Here is a 19751-nt window from a genome sequence, read left to right as displayed (position 1 = left end):
TTACAGCATAATATCAGAAACAACCCCAAATGCAAACATGACATTCAATTTCTCACAAAACATGTTTATTCAGATGTATCATTTCTATACTTTACAGGGTATATCATAGCAATACAATATATGTATACAAGTTTCATCATGCAACACTGAATCTCCCCCCAGGAGGTCACTATAGTGTAATCTCCCTTTAGTTTTTTGTGATTAATATCTTTGGATAGAATTCATACTGTGGCAGAGCCAGAGAGACTGTCTCTGAGTGTCCTTCAAGAATGGGGACATTCTAGCATTTCAAGCAGGTATTGATGTAGGACAGAGGAGGCTGGACACTTGAGAAATGTGCAGGAACAAGGTTTATTTAAGCTGGTGTAATCCAGAGGGGCTAATGCCAAAAAATCCCTGGACCCCAGGTATGGAAGCTCTCTGGGATTTCTACTCAGTGAATGGTTACACAACACAATGGTTAACATAATAGCTATTTTTATTCCATGTTCTTAGATTGGACAGAGGTTTCACAAGATTTAACTTTTGTACGTCAACAAGCTTGATTGCAGACATAACTTTTTTTTTAAGTTGTAGATGGGCACAATACCTTATTTTTATGTGGTGTAAGAATCAAACCCAGTGCCTCACACCTGCTAGGTAAGTGTTCTAACACTGAGCCACAACCCCAGCCCTGCAGACCTAACTTTTACAAGAAAGAGAAACCTGACCTTTACAATAAAGAGGAGCTAAACCACAATGAGCTCTCTAGAAATCCTGTTGACTTTAAAAAAAAAAAAAAATCTTGTTTACTAGGAGAAAGGCTTATATGTTACAATTAAGGTGGGGATCTTTTGGACACTACATCATTTGGAGTATTTGTGGTACATCGTTACCCCCTCTGATGCTCATTATTTAACCCTTTAAATAAAAAAACATCATTATCTTCTAGGCTCAACATTTTATATAATGCCATAATCTTAATTTCTCTCTCTGTTACTCCCTCCCCACCCCAATAGCTGCTTCTGTAGTTGACCCAATGTTTCATTGTAAAAGGGAGACAAATATGAAAGCAATAAACAATAGCATAATCCATACTATGTCAATTAAACTTTTGAATCCACCAAGAATAGAAAAACCATCCTCCAAAGAGTGAGCTTGGTTCCCAAGCCTTAATGCCCTTTCAGGTTTGAACTAGTACATGTGCTAGTTGGCTTTTTTTTTTCAATTTAATTAATAAGTTTAAATTTTATACAAGAAAAATGTATATATTTTTATGACCATTAAAGTGTCTAAACTTCCTTTTAAGCCTTAGACCTTTATGAATTTTTTTTCAATTAGTTATATTTAACAGCAGAATGCATTTTGACTATTAAACACAAATGGAGGCAACTTTTCATTTCTCTGGTTAGACACAGTGCACAGTCACCCCATTCCTGCAATCATACATGTACATAGATTAATACAATCCACCTCATTCCACCATCCTTCCCACTCCCATATCCCCTCCCCTCCCACACTCCCCTCAGCCCAATCCAAAGTCCCTCCCATCTTCCCTTGCCCCGCCCCCCATTATGGGTTAGCTATGTGTTTGGTGGTTGTCAGTCCTGTAGTAAAGACCAAGGAGAGGACTGTGTATATGACAGAAGTAAGGGGTGGCAATGCACCACAGTATGAGAGCCCTCTTACAGGATGAAACAGTCCATTTGTCCTGTTGCTTAGTTTATTTTCCTCCTTGCATTGATCAGCCAGCCCTCAAGTGGCTGAAGCAGGGCTGCTGTTTCCTCAGGCTTTGGTGGGTGCAGGCTAGCCAGCTTCCAGGGTGACCAGAGCAGGGCTAGTGTCCTTCTGATCCTCAAGCTTCTCTGGTGTTTCCTTCTTCCTGATGGTCAGCTGAAGGGGAGCAAAAGAATGTATATGAGATTCTATTACAGACAGTCTAAAAACAAACCAAAAAGAACAAAATATTACATAATACATCATGTATATGTGTGCGAGTATATATATGTGTATGTGTGTGTGTGTGTGTATACACACACACACACACACATACATTTGGTGATGCTGTAAAGAGGAGTAAAAAAGTTGTGGACACTGCTCCCTGTGTGTGCGTCAGAGGTGGGGGATATCCTGGAAAGTTTGAACTACATAGATTTATCTCAATGTAACTTTAAACAAATTTGAAAACAGCTTTTAATTCCATGAGCCTGACCCAACATTTCATGCTTTGGTTTATGACCTTCCATATATTATTATTTCCTCTAAAAACGTGATGTAAATTTCAACTCCCTACCTCACAGGTCAGTTGTCATCCAAAGGTGCACTTCTAGGTGTGTCACCTTTAGTCTGAGAATATATTTCTGCATGGAAATATTGCTGAATGCCTACCTGGCTCCCAAGGTGAGGTCGTGCAGAACAACTTGATTTGCCCATGGCTTATTGTCGGGAGCTGCCTTGGATGCAGACGCCTTTAAGCCCTGATGCACCGGGTTCTGAACAATTACTGCATTCAGTCTGGCAGGGCAGTGCCAGGTTGCAGTAATGTGGCGTCACCCCAGCTCAGATAACAAGGCATGGCTCCAGGTGTAGGCATCACCCACTGGGGTTGAGTTACACTCATCTGTTCCCTTGTATTCCGACCCCTTTGCCCTTTTTAGGATAAAATGTTCTATGGAAACTCCCCTTGTGTGTCTCCTATGTAAAAATAAAGAATTCCAGTGGCTCTATGTCTTTCCATGGGCCCTTACGTTCACAGAGCCAACCCTGGATTATTGAAAAGGTACTTCTGTGTGGTTGTGTGCCTTCTTTGTCATTTTCTTAAGTTATTGGAATAGTCAGATTTATGAACTACGAATTAGGTCTCCAGCTATGACAGATGGTGATAGCTTATCATCCTCACCATCTTTGTTTTACCAGATGCAAAACCAAGGTTGTACCTAGTTCTGGACCCTGGACAAGGTCACCCAGTTAAAAGGGATGTGAATTCAGCTCTACCAACTCTGATGCCTTTGCCTCTCCCCACACTACCCTTTGCAAGACAAAACTAGGTAACATATTTTTCCTTTCTTGATAATCTCATGGAAGAAGCCAATGTCAGACTAAGTTTGGTAGTTCTAGGAGGGTATTTTCCCAAGAGGGGGCTTTTCCCCAAGTCCAGGTGGGTGGAGTCTGTCCAGTCTGGCTCATACCACTGCCCAGAGCCCAAGAGCCCAGATGGCTTTCTCTGGAATCCAGAGTCCCCTTCAGAGAGGAGTGTGAGGGTGAGTTAGGAAGCTGCTTCCAGGCTGGGCTCCCAGAGCAGCCAGAGATCCCTCTCCAGCTTGCCCCACAGGGTCAAGGTCCAGAGGAGGCCAGTAGCTCCACCCTTGCCCCCTCACCAGCAGGCTGGACCCACCTAGCCCCGCCCACTGCCTGCTGTGAGGACTGCAACCTTTGTTTAAAGTACTCACTTATTTTCCTTGGATGAGTTCCCTGAGTCAGCACAACTCCTGCTCAAGGGCCCAGAAGGACTGGTGGGTGGTCCTGGGGGAGGAAAGGCAGGCGGCAAGCGGTGGGCACTGATGAGGCGACTGCGATGGAGACTGCCCAACTTCCCAGCTTCTGTGGTCTTGGGCAGCACAGCAGCATCTTTGGGATGGAATCACTGAAGAGGCCTCATGGAGTGGTAGCATCTGGTGGCAGCAGCAGCAACATGTAGCTGCTTCAGGCGTAGGGCATCAGGCGAGGGAGGTCCGGAGTTGAGAGTTGGCATGGGGGTGGCAACAGCTGAGGTGTTGGCATCCAGCTGCAGTTTGGGAGATCCCTTGCTGCATACTCACAGCGGTGGTGGCAGCAGAAGAGTCCAGAAGCTGCTGTGGTGACAACAGAGGGATGTTGCCATGATCATTTCTGTCCTGCAGTGCCACAGGAGTCTGACTGCAGTGGGTGAAGTGGGCATCCAGTGCTGAGTATCGCTGTCTTGCGTCCATGATGGAGTCTGGTGGTGGCAGCAGCAACATGCAGCTTCATCCGGGAGCCGGCATGGGGCACTGGAGTCAGGCATCATGGCGGGGGGTGAAGGGCATTGACGTTGGGCCCTTGGTGGGCAGCATCATAGTCCAGCTGGGGTTTGGGAGTTTGGTTGCTGCACGGTGGCGGCAGCACCAGTAGAGTCTGGAAACGGGGCTGAGGACACAGAGGCGTCCAGTGGTGAGCATCTTCATCCTGCTGGGGTAACAGGAATCCTGCTGCAGTGGCATCTGGCGACCATGTGGGGAGTCCGGTGGCTACAGTGAAGAGCTCCAGGCTGGTGGCGGCAGCGAGGGCGCAGGGCAGTGAGCCTCAGAGTGGAAGGGCGACGAGAGGCTGGAATGGCCTCTGCAGTGGCTGTTCCAGGCCCTGGGTCTTGGTCCTGGCTGATCGGCCTGTTCAGGAAGCAGCACGAGGGGGGTGGCAATACCCAGGCAGCTGCTGAGGACCTTAGGCTGCCCACACCTGCCTCGCCTGGCACTGGCCATGAGCCCACCGGGTGGCTGCTCGCCCCATCCCCGATGTGGCCTCTGCAGGGGAACTAGGCCATCTGCCAGGTGGGGCAGCCTTGGGAGAGGACCCCCACCTTCCTCAGAGACATCCCACCTGGGCTGTGGGGGGAGAGAGCAGAGGAACTAGGACCTCTTCATCCTCAAAGTGCATTTCTGATTGGAAGCATTTCCTCTCAGAACTGGAACAGGACAAGGATGCCCTCTCTCACCTTCTACTCTACATAGTCCCTGATACTCTAGCCAGAGTTTAAACTATACTGCTGTTTAAACTCCACTACAGCTTAGACTACACGACAGAGCTGTAGATGAAAGAAATTAAAGGGATAGGAATAGGGGAAGAAGAACTCAAACTATCCCTATTTGCTGATGACATGATTCTACACATAGAGGATCCAAAAAAAACTCCACCAGAAAACTTCTAATATTAACAAATTCAGCAATGTCACAGGATATGAAATCAATATTCATAAATCAAATGCATTTCTATCTATTAGTGATGAACCCTCTGAAAGAGAAATTAGGAAAACTATCCCATTCACAATAGCCTCAAAAATGAAATATTTGGGTATAAATTTAACAAAAGAGATGAAAGACCTATACAATGAAAACTAAAGAAAGAAATTGAAAAGACTTTCAAAGATGGCGGACCAGAGGGAAGCAGCATCTGTGTTGCTCTGTGATCCAGATCTCTCCTAGTAGGAATTCTGCATCTCTTGAGAGTGTTAGAGGCCCCTTTACAGCTTCTCTCTACAGAAATGACCAGCGCTGTGACCTCGCGCAGGACTCAGGGCCTCAGTGTCCGAGCAGGACCCAAAGCCAAAGTTGCAGTTCACTTAAGACTTGGCCAGCGCCTTAGCAGAACCACCTACCAACACATCTGCAGAAGGCCGAGACTCACTCCACTCCCATGCAGGTCACTCAGCTGCTACCTCCCCACAGCACAAGGCCATCGGTTCCCCTGACATCACCAGACACCCGGCTCTGGAAGCACACCCACTACATCTTGGAAAGCATTCCTTGCCATTTTGAGGTGGGCGTGGCTATCGGATCCCTCCCCTTTTGAGCAGGTACCTGATTCCAATTCCTCCCTCATGGAATTAATATTGTCAAAATGGCCACACTATCATAAACCTTATACAGATTTAATGTGATTCCAATTAAAATCCCAATAACATTCCTCATAGAAATAGAAAAAGTAATCATGAAATTCATTTGGAAAAATAGACACAGAGAAATCCTTATTGACAAAGCAATCCTTAGCAAAAAGAGTGAAGTAGGAGACATCACAATATCAAACCTTAAACTACTACAGATCTGTAGTAACAAAAACGGCATGCTATTGGCACCAAAATACACATGTAGACCAATGGTACAAAATAGAAGATACAGAGAAAAACCCACATAAATGTAGTTATCTCATTCTTGACAAAGGTGCCGAAAACATACATTAGCTAAAGGATAGCCTCTTCAACAATGGTGCTGGGGAAACTGTAAATCCATATGTAGCAGACTGAAATTAAACCACGATCTCTCACCTTGCACAAACACTCAGAGTAGATCAAGGACCTAGGAATTAGACCAGAGACCCTGTACTTAAGAAATAAAATCAAGAATTAATAATGGGATGGATTCAAACTTAAAAGCTTCTTCTCAGCAAAGGAAACAATAATATGAAGAGAGAGCTCACAGAGTGGGAGAACATCTTTACTACACGCACATTAGATAAAACACTAATTTCCAGGATATATAAAAAACTCAAAAACGTCAACATCCAAAGAATAAATACCCCAATCAATAAATGGGCTAAGGAAATGGGCAGACACTTCACAGAAGAAGATACACAGTCGATCAACAAATATATGAAAATATGTTCAACTTCACCAGAAATTAGAGAAATGCAAATCAAAACTACTCTAAGACAATCTTACTCCAGCCAGAATGGCAGTTAACAAGAATACAAGCAACTGCCGCAGTCTGGCGGCAGTTATGTAAATGAAAAAAGCTAATCCTCAAAAACAACAGGCTGAATGTTCTCCCTGATAAGTGGATGCTGATCCATAATGAGGGGGGCAAGGGAAGAATGGAGGAACTTGGGGCAAAGGGGAAGGATAGGAGGGACAGGCATGGGGTAGGAAAGAGGGTGGAATGAGAGGGATATCATTACCCTAGGTACATGCAGGACTGCACATATGGTGCAACTCTACATCGTGTTCTACCAGAGAAATGAAAAGCTGTGCTCCATTTCTGTACAATGAACCAAAGTGAATTCTGCTGTTATGTACAACTAATTACAGCTAATTAATTTTTTTAAAGTACATTTCTGTGTCTAAGGGTGGCAGAAGACCAAGACCAAGGACAGCACGTCTTGGGGTTCCCTCTGCCATCTATGCCCTCCACCCTTGTCCCGCCCCAGGGATGCGTTTTGAGGGGGAGGATTTGTAGCCCCACCCCCCACTGCCTCTGCTCTCAGTGGCCACAGCCCAGGAGAGATGTCGCTGGGGAGGGTGGGTGTCCTCTTTAAAGGCTGCCCCGGCTGGCAGCGGGCCTACTTCCCCCGCAGAGGCCGCAACCCAGGGAGGGGCAGGGCGAACTCGGGGTGGGGCGAGCTGCCACCCGGGGGGCTCAGTGCCGGTGCCAGGCGCCGCCTGCGTGCTCAGCATAAGGTCCTCAGAGGCTGTGTGGGTACCGCCGCCTGCCGTGTCCTGCTTCCTGAGCAGGCAGGCCCTGCCAGGAGCAAGACAAGTGGCCTGGGGCAGCCACAGCACAGGGCACCCCATCCTCTGGTCGCCCTCTGACTCTGAGGCCCGCTGCCCTACGCTGTCGCTGTCGCCACAGCCAGTGCTCCACACTGTGGCCACTGGAGTCCCGACCTGGCCACCAGAAATGCTGCCAACACCTCCACTGCACTGGAAGCAGACTCCCGCCACCGCCAATGGATGAGGATGCTCCTATTTGGACGCCTATTTCCATGCAGCCACCGATTCAACTGGACTCCCCAAAGGGCCTTAGGGCGCCTAGGCTCCCTGATGAACGACCTGCCCGCAGAGGGATGCCGCTGGTTGCTGGGAACCTCCAATGTGGAACCCTAATGTGGAACGTTGAGGGTGGCTGCTCTTCACTTCCACACTGCAACTGGACTCCTCCACAGGTGGCGCCTACACCTCCAGGCTTGGGGAGGGTGTGGGCACCCCATTTTATCTGTGCCACCTGTTCATCCTGCCAGGGGATTAATTCACTAATTGGCTTTAGGCTCTCATAACAGGATCATTTCCCCTCTAAACCTTCTTGCATTGTCTCACCCATGAGCTTTTGGGGGACACCGAGAAACTCAACCATATCGCGTCTTCATCAGATAGCTTAGCAAGATCTTCTTCATGACTTGCTGTAGCTTCTACATCAGCAATTGCTGCTTCACCCTGCACTTGTCTTATATGGAGATGGGCCGCTTGCTTCGAACATCATGAACCAAATTCTGCCACCTTCAGACTTCTTCTGGAGCTTTCTCCCTTCTCTTGGCATCAGAAAAATCTAATGTTTTGGCCTTATCTGGATGCGGTTTTGGCTTAAGGGAACGTGGCTTGTTTCACCTGTTCTCCAGACTATGAAAACTTTATCCCTATCAGCTGTTTTGCTTTCTTATCATTCACCTATGCCCTGGAGCAGCACTTTAATTTTCTTTATGAACATTTCCCTTGCATTCTCATTGGGACTAATTATTCAAGAGGCACAGCTTTTTTTTTTCTTTTTCTTTCTTTCTTTCTTCTTTTAATAGTTTTAGATCAACAGCATGCCTTTCTTTGTTTAGTTGTTTTGTTTTGTTTTGTTTTGTTTTTTGTAGTGCTAAGGATTGAACTCAGTGCCTCATACATTCTAGGCAAGCACTCTGCCACTGAGCTACAGCCCAGCCCAAGGCACAGCTTTCTATTTGGAATGCAAAACTTGGAACTCTTCCTTTTATTCCAACTCTTCAGTCCATTACAGAGTAATTAACTGGTCTAACTTCAATATTGTTAGACCAGTTAATTACTCTGGTGAGTCATGATCTGTGGAGCAATAAGAAGACACAGATTAAGTTTGCTGTCTTATATGAACAGGGTTTGTAGTGTCACATGACATCTAACCCAGTTAACGTCACAGAACACAGTAGGGGATAAAATGCCCTGAAATCCTCACCACCCTTTAGGCAGTCATCTCGGCTCCATGCACAGGGGCCCCACAGGACCCCTGTGCTCTAAGGGGGCTCTCCATCTTCAGCTACTCAGTGCTGGGGGTGGCACAGCCTGGTGAATGGATTGAGCACTATTGTGTCAACATAAATGTTTGTTACTAAAATACTTACAATGCCATCCCAGACATTTAAAAAAAACCACCATCACAAAAAATAAAATAGACAGTTTTAGTGGGAGGAGGCGGATAGCTGTGGTGGGGCATCTGGCACAATGCGCAGGTGCTCACACGTGGGAGGTGCCCTCAAGGACTTTAGAACTAGGGCAGCGAGAAAACATTCTAGGAGAAGTGGAGGCTTCTGGTCTAATCGTTTCTTGACCCCCTGCCTCTGGCATTTGTGTGTGTGTGAATTTTATGTAGCTGCCAGGGAAGATGGCTGACTTTGAAAGAATGGGATGGCAGCTTGGGTCACCACCTGTACCAACTGGAAGATAATGATGTAAAGGGCCTCTCCTTCAGCTGGAACCTCCCAAGGCCCCCTGCATGGGGAGCTTCCCAGAGAGTGTCCAAGCAGGTCACATGCAGCAGAGCAAAGGGGGCAAAACTGTGAGGCACATGTGTGGGTAGGATTCTCCCCTCACTTTCTGTCCAGTCTCTATACAAAAAAAACATGGGCAATCCAGGCTGGGATTGGCTGTGCTGGAGAGGGATCCTCACAGGGCCTGGCTCTGAGGCTCCAGCCACGCCTCTCTTCCTTGGGTACCCAGAATCCCACCACAGCTTGCTTTGTTCCTTCTACAGAGTAAGCCCCAGACCTCTGTCCTCTGCTGGGAAACAACAGGGTAGACCCTGAGGTCTGCCCAGCCATCCTCTACAACAGCCCCCCAAGTGACCACTCTGGAGACAGCAGCCCTCCCTCTTGGCCCAAAGACCACTCACTTCTTGTCTTGAAGGTACTCCTCCTCAACATATGGCTGGAGGCGTCCATACCTAGAGAATACCAGGAGGCTGTGACCTCTAATATCCTGTGTCCCTCATCTGTCGAGATGCCTGGTGGACTTGACTAACTTACTGACAATAACGGGAGCTCAGGAGGGCTGGGAGAGTTTGTCTGCACTGATTCCTAAATGATAGGCCAAGTGCCTGCCAAAGGTAGGTGCTTCATATATATTTGAGCCATGAATGAACCCACCCACCTGCTGCCTGGCTACCTCAGGGCCAGGACCCTCTCAGTTGACCCCAGGGGTCCCTGTTCTGTCTACAGGCAGGTTGGAACCCTCCCAGATGCAACCCACAGACTCCTTCCCAAATGTGGAAACTGCTTTTCCTGAGGCCTCAGAAGAGTGAGGTCTGAGGCAGAGAACTTCCTCTCAGGGAGGGGACAGGCCCCCAGGGAAAGGCCAGAGCCATCGCCAGCCTGTGTCCCAGGACCACTCTGAGGCAAACACTCCTAGGGCTCATCCTACTTGGATTTCTAAACACCCAGGCAGAGTTCTCCTCTGAAAAACCCTACTTTCCTCAGAGCTGACGGAGGTTCAGAGTGATGCCCGGCATTCCCAACACCAGGCCAGGAGATGGCCATGGGCCAGGGCTTGGAGGTCATACACACCTTTTACCCAGCAGCTCCAGAGCCTTCTGGGTACTGGCCAAATCTTGGTACAAATACAAAACCCCATGGACATAGGGGGTGTTCCCCTGCTGCAGGGCAGGCACCAGGCCGTCCTCGAGCTCCCAGAGAAGTACTGTGAGGGTTTCCACAAGACAGGACACATCCACTGATGAGCCTTGGTCATCTTCTCCCTAGGATGGGCAATCAAAGAGGGACATTTCAACAGGAAAACGGTAGCCATTTGCAAAAGGAATCACTGCCATACGTCAGGGGAAATCAAAATATTTTCCCTCCATATTCTCAGGAGACATCACACACACACACACACACACACACACACACACACACACAAACCTGGTGAGATCTGGCACTTTTGAAAGGGGAATCTGAATGTGGGTTAAACTATGGACACCTGTGGTGCCCTGTCCTGTCTCACTTCTGGTCTCCTTGGGAAAAATTGCCAGAGTCGTTGGGACACAGCGCTGACCCAGCACCTCCACACTCAGGAAAAGCCCTGAGGCTTAAGCACCCACAGATCTGTAGACAACAAGAACTCATGGCTCTGGGCTTGCTGTCTCAACACCAGTGAGCAGACTGGGACTGTTTGTGGACTGTGAGTGCCTAGCTACCAGGGTTCCAAGTTCTGTGAGTTCCATGGCCAAGGAAGTGAGGTCACTGTCTCAGGAAGTCCTTTGCTGAGTCCCTTTCTTACACAAGATGGTTCCAATGGCCCACTGGGCTGCAGTCTTCCCATGACATAGGCACAGGTGGACCCAGTTACACCAACACACCCTGGATCAGGCCCTCAGACAGGCCCGGGTGGAGCCAGCTCCCTTGGTTTGGGGAGACAGAGCTTGGTTGAGACCCTTCCCCTTCTTGTGGGTATGTGTGTGGCCCTGAGGAAGTCATTGTGCCTTGCAGGGCCTCCATAGCTTCTCAACATGTTCCCAGGGGTCATTCTAGCATCTGCTTTAGAGGTTGTCATCAGGGACATGTGCCCACACATACATGGACTCCCTGAGAAACCCTAATCCAGGAGTCATGCGTCTCTAATGCACAAATATACAGATAACATGACATAGGAAGTTAAGGGACAAAGGATGACATCCAACTTTACCATGACCTGAGTCCCACAGTGACAGAGGGAAAGTCAGCTCCTCTCTTGGCCATGGTCCCCACTCTGCACCACTGGAGGGTTATTTTCAGAGATAGCCTCCCCTTTGCCATAGAATTCTAATTCCTGTGCGAAATCAAATTGCCCCAATGTCTCTTCCGATCGTATGATGGGGTACACTACAGGGGATTTCAAACACCACAGCATCCTGTGCCCAAAGCCTGTAGCTCCCTCCTCTCTCAGTGGATCCACATCAGCATCTGGTTTCTAAGAAACAGAAATCAACAAGCCTCATGGGGTATCACTTCCAAGTTTGAGTCACGGGAAGTCTAACTTAGTCTGGCTCCACAGGCCCACAGCAGAGGGCACTGCTGAAATTCCAGAGGTTTGTGGGGAAAGTTGGTGGGGCAGCAGGCAGAGACCTGAGGACCCCATGAAATGGCAAGGAGCTGGCATTTCTGTGCCTCTGTTTCTACACGCCTCCCATAGGTGAAAATGCTAGGGCTAAAAAATTCACTGATGCACAAAACATATAAGAAGCAAGGATGGTGTGGAATGGCCAAGAATTTCTTCCATAGCATGGCCACGACCACGGAAACGGACTTCTCTATCTCCATGTCTTTAGGGAAAGGCAAAGCCACTCGCTTTTGTTTTGTGTGCAGTTTAAAGCAACAGTTTCCTCCTATTCTTCCAACTAAACTTTGGAGGCAAGATCCCAGTAGTATGAACAAAGAAGCATCTCAGAGGCAATAGTACTCAATAGCTGAGGCTACTGGAGCAGAGAGAAAGACAGACAATTCAGCTTTGAGGTCTGGAAAGGGAATAGGAGACCAGTCCCTGCAGGGGACACTCACAAACCGAATGCATGTTCACTGAGCGCCCTGTGCTCACTGTTGAATGGAACATGAGGAGCTGATGTCTTTCCATCTCCTAAGGAACTTCCAGATTTAGCTAGCCATCCCAGGAGACTCAGGACCATCATCCTTGTGCACACAGAGCTAAGTGGCTGCTCATTACCTTCCCACCAAAGGTGAGAGGCAGGTGATGCTAAGTTCTTTGAACTGATACTGAATTGAAAAATATTTTAATCGTATATGCTCTCCTGAAAATACCAGTAAATTCACCAGCTTCAAATTACTATAAGAAAGAACTAAAGGGGAGAAGATATATTAAGCAAAGATATGACAAGAATTCAACTTCCAAATGACCTAAATGCACTTGCAGCTTCTGTGCTATTTCAAGTTGCTTATAATACATAGCAGGTTTCATATGTGCTGATGGTGCCTTACAGGCTCCTGGCCTAACAGGAGAGGCTTTCCTCACACTAGAGCAGCTTCATCAAGCATCTGGATTTACACAGCTGCAAATTTTGAAAAGTAACACTAAATGATATCTCTCAAGATAAAGATGTCTGCTCAAAAACAAATATTAAAACTAGATAAAATTCTACTAGAATACAAAAATGTAGAAACTACGATGACATAACAAAATATTTATTAAACTCTAAGCATGTTATTTATTGACCCCCAAACAAATATTCCTATAGCATTTCTAAAAGACATCATCCTTATTCTTCCTTGAATTGCTTCTATCCATCAGAAAGATGTCATGTTCTTAAGGCTGGTTGATTTATTCCCTTCAAATGTGAATAAAAACCCAAATCTCAAAATTCCACAAAACCATTTATAAGAAGGGAAAATGTCCTTCATCCAATTCACAATGCAGCTGAAAAAAATCCCAATAAAACCAGAAACAGCCTATGAGAAGGTTTCATAAGAATTGCAATTAGCTATACAATGATATACAGAAACCAGTTTTTTAAACACTTGAAAGTGCTCCTCAGCCACATCAGAAGCAACTAAGATATTTATTTACCACCTATTAACTCAGTTTCCACAAGGAAAAAAAAAATCTTCCTCATGCTAAACACAATAGATGAAGGAAATGCAGTGTCAAAGAACAGCTCTCTTTGGTCATCAGCTCTGCGCTTCCCAGTTCACACTGAGGTTGACTTTCATCTTGCTCACATGGACCAGGACACTTAATTAACACACAGTCAGGGAGCCTGCCCTAGAAGGCTACTACTCCCCAGAGACTAGTACATGTGCTCCTTTGGCTTTCCTGACACTAACAGGTTATGAACATCCTTTCTTCTTAAAGAATAGGCTGATGGGGCTGGGGTTTGGGTCAGTGGTAGAGTGCTTGCCTAGCATGTGTGAGGCACTGGGCTCAATTTTCAGCAGCACATATAAATAAATAAAATAAAGGTCCATTGACAACTAAAAAACAATATCAAAAAAAAAAAAAAAAAGAATAGGCTGGTGAACACAGCACATCAGCTGTTTCATGTGAGTACTGATATCTATTAGTTGTTGATAGCTGTCCCATTCCCAGGGTTACCTGCTATTAAAAGGCAAGCTCACTGGGGAAGCACTGAGGACTCCTATCATAGCCTCCTGCTGAAAACCTCTATTGAACTCCTGCTTCAATCCTAAGCCTGCTGCTTCCCCAAACACAAGTCTATTGCATGATTTTACAAAGAGGGGGAACTGATGGAAATCACTGAGGGGCTGGAACACCTGAAGAAGGTCAGCCTGGCAAGTGACTAGGTCCTCTTCCAGTCTGACCTCTTTGGAACAATTTGGAAGAAAATGATTTCTAGACAAGTCACTTGATAACAAATTTATAGTTTCATATTTGAAAGCACCACCAACGAAAGCTTTAGTTACCAGTCAAGACATGCAGTTCATGGGTGTGTCATTATGAGAAGTAACCAAGAAAAGGGTTGTGGCTGAACTCGGACCATAGAGAACCCTCAGTGATCCACAGTGGCATTGGGCAGGGGGAGAGGTAGGGTCAATATGGGTAAATTCAATGCTCAGGACAATATTAAGAAGACTGTTAGATTAATTCAAACTATAATCCCCAGCCCTTTACAATAACAAACCATCCATTTAAGATCCACTCTCCCTCCTCCTGGCCATTTCCTAACAAAAGTACTAAGAGGCTCAGATCTGGCCAAAATGAAAGGCCCAGCAGGGCTTGGAGGCACACACCCGTAGTCCAAGCATTGGGGAAGATGGGACAGGAAAATATGGAGTTCAAAACTAGCCTCAGCAAACTAGAGAGGTCCGAAGCAACTTAGCTAGACTCTGTCTCTAAATAAACATATTTAAAAAAAAAAGTCTGAGGATGTGTCTTAGTGGTTAAGAACCCCAGGTTCAATATCTGGTATAAAAATAAATAAATGAATGACTCATCAAATTTTCAGTCCTCCGGATGGTTCTGTATTTTCAGCAGTGCCCATCAGGAACCATGGCGATGAGGTTACCTTCTAGAAAGCCAATCACATTATATATTCCCACATCCAATACTGCTCAAAAACCTGTTCCCCTGGTTTGGATTCATCTCAATGAAATGCCTGACTGTGCCAGCAATGCTCCTGTGCAACGACTGTGAAGCACTTGACAACTACTACACTCAAGGCAGGCAAGGCTGGCATCCTGCACCTTTGGGTTCAAAGGCTGGAGAGTCCAGGTTCTGGCAGGGACTGCCCTGGCTTATTCTCCTTTGTGGGACTTTCCAGGACTTGGGCACCATGGGTCCAGCTTAGGACCTGCTAAGACACCCTAGCTATGGGTGCTTCTAATTTTACTGCCATCTCCAAAGTCATCCGAAGCAGAAACCCCTACGATCAATGCAGGGGACCAACACCATTTCCAGAAAGGCCACCTGCACTTGAAAGTCCATGCTGTGGAATCACTGGCTTCTACGACTACAGACCTCCCTCCAGATGTGCTACTGGCCTTTGGAGCACTGAGCATCTGCTCCAAAAGAAGAGAAACTCCAAGCCCAGACAGCAAGCCTGGAGCATGAAAACCTGCAGCACCTCTAACCAGAATACCTCCAGTGACCAAGGGACAAAAGACAAGCAGCAAACATGAGCAGGGAGTCACCAATGCCCCTCCATTTAATGCTTGACACAAAGGCCACCCAAGCAGAAATCGAGGGGCCAGCACCACCCCAGAAAGACCAACTTGCATGACTATGCCCTTGGCAGTGTCCTCAGTGGAACCTGAGAGCAGAGAACCTGGGAGCAGCCTGTGAGTAATGAGCATCTCCTTTCTAAGAGGAGGGACCCTCGAGCACCAGACAGACCTATGAGGCAAGCTTGGGCCTGACTCTCTGTGGCCCCCACCACCAGAGTATTTCCATGGTGACCAAGTTACACAGGACAAACAGCAACCATGATCTTGGAGCCACCTAGGCCCCTCCTTTCAGTGCCATCCCCAAAGGGCCCACCCAAGCAGAAATGCCCAAGTTTGCCTCGGGGCACCAGCACCACCATGAGCAAGGCTGCATCTAGGTGCACATCTGTGCTGGCCTCTCAACCTGGCAGCTCAGCTGGACCAGCCACCAGACCATCCTCTTCCAGGTCAGGACCCACTCCTGTGGGGTCCAAGAGAAAACTCTTTTGCTAAGATGACATCCACCTTCTCCCACATGGGACCTGGTGGCAGACTGCTTAGATGCATAGCACAGGTCTCACCCTGACCTCTGTGATCCTGGGGCAAAGTGGAGGCTCAGAGACATGATGTCCCCTTCCCTCTCACTTCCTGGCAGCTTTGCCCTCAGAGTTGGGTAGCAGGAGCCTTTCATTTTACTTGGCTCTCTGGTCAGGCTCCTCACTACTACAGAGGCCCTGTCCTGGCTCTCTGGTTTCCTTGTTGTTTGAGCATCTGGGAGTTCTCTGTCCTTAGGCCATTTGCTTGGATGGGGAAATTTGAAATTGGCTTGTGGTCCAGATAATGAGAAGGGATATGAGGTGCACAGAGGAACCACAATGTTTGGAAGGTCTCCTTCATAATATGTAAGTATAGGAAATATTAAGCCCAGACTACTCACTAGAAAGAATTTTCACAGAGTGCTCTGCTTATAGCTATAAATCTGTGACCAAGAAAAAATTATTTTCCCACTCTAACAGAGCATGGCCTCTGTATGGGCCAGAATCAAGAGAAAAATGGCCTTTAAGGAGGTCACTGAATTATTAGTCTTATGCAAATAGAATTGTTTTGTCAAAGACCAGGAAAATGGGATGAAATACGTAATTTTTTTATTCTACATAAATAAGCCTGTTCTAGACTCCTGGTGGGAAGACCTCCAGAGGCCTCTGCCACCTGGTGGGGGAGAGTGGAGAGCCACAGGGTGGGGTGGGTGAGCTGAGCCAGTGAGGTGCATGGGCTGCAGTCCTCCAGGGACCCTCAGTTGACCTTCACAAGAGAATCACAGAGGACAGGGTGGCTGAATCAGGAAGGCTGGAGGGATTTTCAGGTAAGTTTAAAATAAATCTCACTGTGGGGAAGTGGGGCAAAGAGGAGGTGAGTCAGATGCCCCTTGGCTACCACTGGACAAAGGGGAGTGAGCAGAGGAAGGGTGTGCCACCCTGCCTGCCTCAAGGTCACCTGGGGTATGGAGCTCGGGGCAGAGGCCTTCACAGGCCCACATTCCCAGCTACCTAGACCACTGGACCTTGAACCCAGATTCCTGAAGGTGACAGGAGCCAGGGGCTCACCTCCTGCCAGGTACCATCCTGCATGTTCCAGCTGCTACCAGCAACTCAGGTTTCAAGCTCCAACCAGGTCATCACCCCCTTATAGAAGCTTCCTAGACTTTTTATACCCCAAGTGGGGACCATGTGGTGCCCCATCCATGTTCTACTAACACCTCTTCTTGTTACTTGTCACAAGAACCCAAACTGTCATTCAGTCGCTCAGTGTTTCTCCAGTGTCCCCTGCATGCCAAGTGAGATAGAAAGACATAAACTAATCCATGTGAATGAATAGACAGTGACAACCTGAGGCCAGTTCTCTACAGCAAAAATCCTTGGTCCTCTGAGAACAAATAACCAAAAACCAGGCCTGACAGGGTAGTAGAGAGGGCAGGGAGGGCTTCCTCAAGGGGGTGATGGCTCAAGATCTGAAATAGAAGTAGAAATTACTTCTCTGGGCCTCAGTTTCTCCAGCTCTAAAGCAGGGAGATCCTGTGTGTCACCCACCACTGCCCCTACAGAGCCGACCTGGAGTTCAAGTTAAGACAGATGTGGGGACAAGGTGCAGGGAAAAGAGCTACATGGAAATGGCCAGCAGCTTTGAGCATTTTGTCTTGTTATGGGCGAGGCAGGGAGGAGGTGAGAGCTGGGAGGGGTGGAATAGGGCCAGTGGAGGTGGTGAGAAGGGAGGGTTTGGGGAAGTTCAAGGCACAGACTCAAAGACAGTTGGAGGATGGAGCAGGGAGGGGTGGTGTCTCCCTGCCAGACCTGGCTCGTTCCATGGTGTGGCCCAACCTTCTTTTCCTTCTGAATCCTGTCCCCCTCCATCCCTGCACCCCCAGCTGCTCACAGGTCATTCCTCTGCCTGACCCACACACTCCTGCTGCCTGGCCTTGCTCATGCAGTCCCCTCACTCGATCCCCTCCCTCTCCTATTGGTCTCCCCCTCTGGACGAATTCCCCAGCCACACCCATCTCTTCATTCTTCTCTGAGCCCCCCACCCCAACTTGATGGGTCCCCCCCTTCCAAGCTCCCGGCATCAGGCCTCCCCTGCAGGGTTCTGCACATGAGGCTCTGGAGCCAGATTTCCAGAATTCCAGTCCCAGCTCTTCCAGGCAGGACCTTGACTAACTCATAATTCATGTCCTTTCCCAGAGCCTCACCTTTACCACCAGGGAAATGGGTGATATGATTCCCTCTGTAAATATATGCAGCCTGGTTCATGGAGGTATTGATGCTCCGAGGTGGAATTCAGGGTTCCTGTAAGGGGGCGCCTTTTGGCACTTAAAGGAGTGGCCCTCGTGGCTCCAAGAACAGAGTTGGTTTTCGTCCCCTGTAAAGTGACCACTATAGGGATGGTCTAGTTAGTGGCGCTGAATATGTCGAAGCCCCATTTACCCTGTAAATGCTGTCTCATGTTTCTCTTTCCTTTACTTGGGGAGGAGATGAACAGAACCCCAAAGACAGATATGAGATCCGGGAGCTAGTTTGGGCTCCCAGGTTCCTGGATTGCATGGGGACAAACTTACAAGTCAAGGTGGCCTTTCTGAAGGTGGTGATGGTTCCTCCCAGGAGAGCTTCAGGGGTTCTGCACGGTCAGGCTTTGGGGGACGGCATGAATTGCACAAACATCAGTGGTTGCTTACCCTGGTTTGTATTTTGCCTTCTCTCCCTTGGTCCTCATGGTGGTGCTCTGCCTAGGGGCAGGCCCTGGAGCTGTTCTATCCCAAACTTGCCCCATGGTGTTCTCTGGTTTGGGGGGGTCCCTCTACTTTTTTAGCAGATGCCCATTTCTGCCATGGGAGATGGAAGAACTGGGGACAAATCTGTCCTCCAAGTTGCAATTGAGGCAACTGACACTGGCAGCATTAAGGGGGATGAATCTTGGTTGTCCCATGCTGACTGGGGCTGCCTGTTCTTGGGACAAACACTGTTCACAGTCCCTGGCCTCTGAGTAGCAGCTGCAGAGGCTGATGGACTAGTTGATCCAGTGGACTTGCAGCCTGGCTGCCAGCAGAATGTGTGTGGGTGCTGGCACGGGCCCCCACGGTGGGATTTCTACGTCTGTCAGCACCAAGGGCTGAGTGGGTTGGGCTGCCCAGGCTGGGGGCCTGCTATCAATGGTGGGAATGGAGCTACCCCTGGACCTGGAGATCCCAGGTGTCCAAACTACTGACAGCTGGCAGAGGTGGGGGCTCTGGGCTTCTTCCTGTCAGAAACCCCAGGTGGGATGGTGGCTCCAGGGATGAGGGGCTTCTTCCCTCGGGGAGCGTGTTTAGGTACCTTTCAAGACGGCAGACTGAGGAATCAGACCAGAGACTCTGCGTCTAATAGAAGATAAAGTTGGTCCTCATCTTCATCTCGTGGGGGCAGGCCCCAAATTCCTTAATAAGACTCCTATAGCACAAGAGTTAAAACCAAGAATCAACAAATGGGACGAATTCAAACTGAAAAAGTTTTTTCTCAGCAAGAGAAATAATATGCGAGGTGAATAGGGAGCCTACATCCTGGGAACCAATTTTTACCCCTCAAACATCAGATAGAGCTCTAATCTCTAGAGTGTACAAAGAACTCAAAAAGTTAAACAACAAAAAAGCAGATAACCCAATCAACAAATGGCCCAAGGACTTGGACAGAAACTTCTCAGAAGAGGACACACCATCAATTAACAAATACATGAAAAAATGCTCACCATCTCTAGCAATCAGAGAAATGCAAATCAAAACCACCCTAAGATACCATCTCACTCCAGTCAGAAAGGCAGCCATTATGAAGTCAAACAACAATAAGTGCTGGCGAGGATGGGGGGGGGGG

General features: G+C 47.9%; 1 long non-coding RNA gene across 4 annotated transcripts; it reads right to left on the bottom strand.

The window, feature by feature from the left end:
- Window positions 1-748: 748 nt before the first annotated feature.
- On the bottom strand, window positions 749-19744 carry LOC124101529 (uncharacterized). 4 transcript variants are annotated; one of them, XR_009228037.1, is made up of 7 exons: window positions 19221-19744; window positions 18467-18538; window positions 18101-18284; window positions 10276-10466; window positions 9606-9656; window positions 3429-8542; window positions 749-1872 (listed from the first exon to the last, which is right to left on the bottom strand). It is a non-coding gene; the product is annotated as an uncharacterized LOC124101529 (long non-coding RNA). The 4 variants fall into 4 exon arrangements; XR_006854636.2 differs by lacking the exon at window positions 18101-18284; XR_009228038.1 differs by lacking the exon at window positions 18101-18284 and having other exon boundaries at window positions 3429-8489.
- Between the last annotated feature and the right edge of the window lie 7 nt (window positions 19745-19751).

The sequence above is a fragment of the Marmota monax genome, unplaced genomic scaffold (assembly GCF_021218885.2).
Source record: "Marmota monax isolate L192 unplaced genomic scaffold, Marmota_monax_Labrador192_F-V1.1 WCK01_AAM20220418_F8-fsc01400, whole genome shotgun sequence".
Lineage (NCBI taxonomy): Eukaryota > Metazoa > Chordata > Mammalia > Rodentia > Sciuridae > Marmota > Marmota monax.
This window is presented reverse-complemented; position numbering and strand designations above follow the sequence as displayed.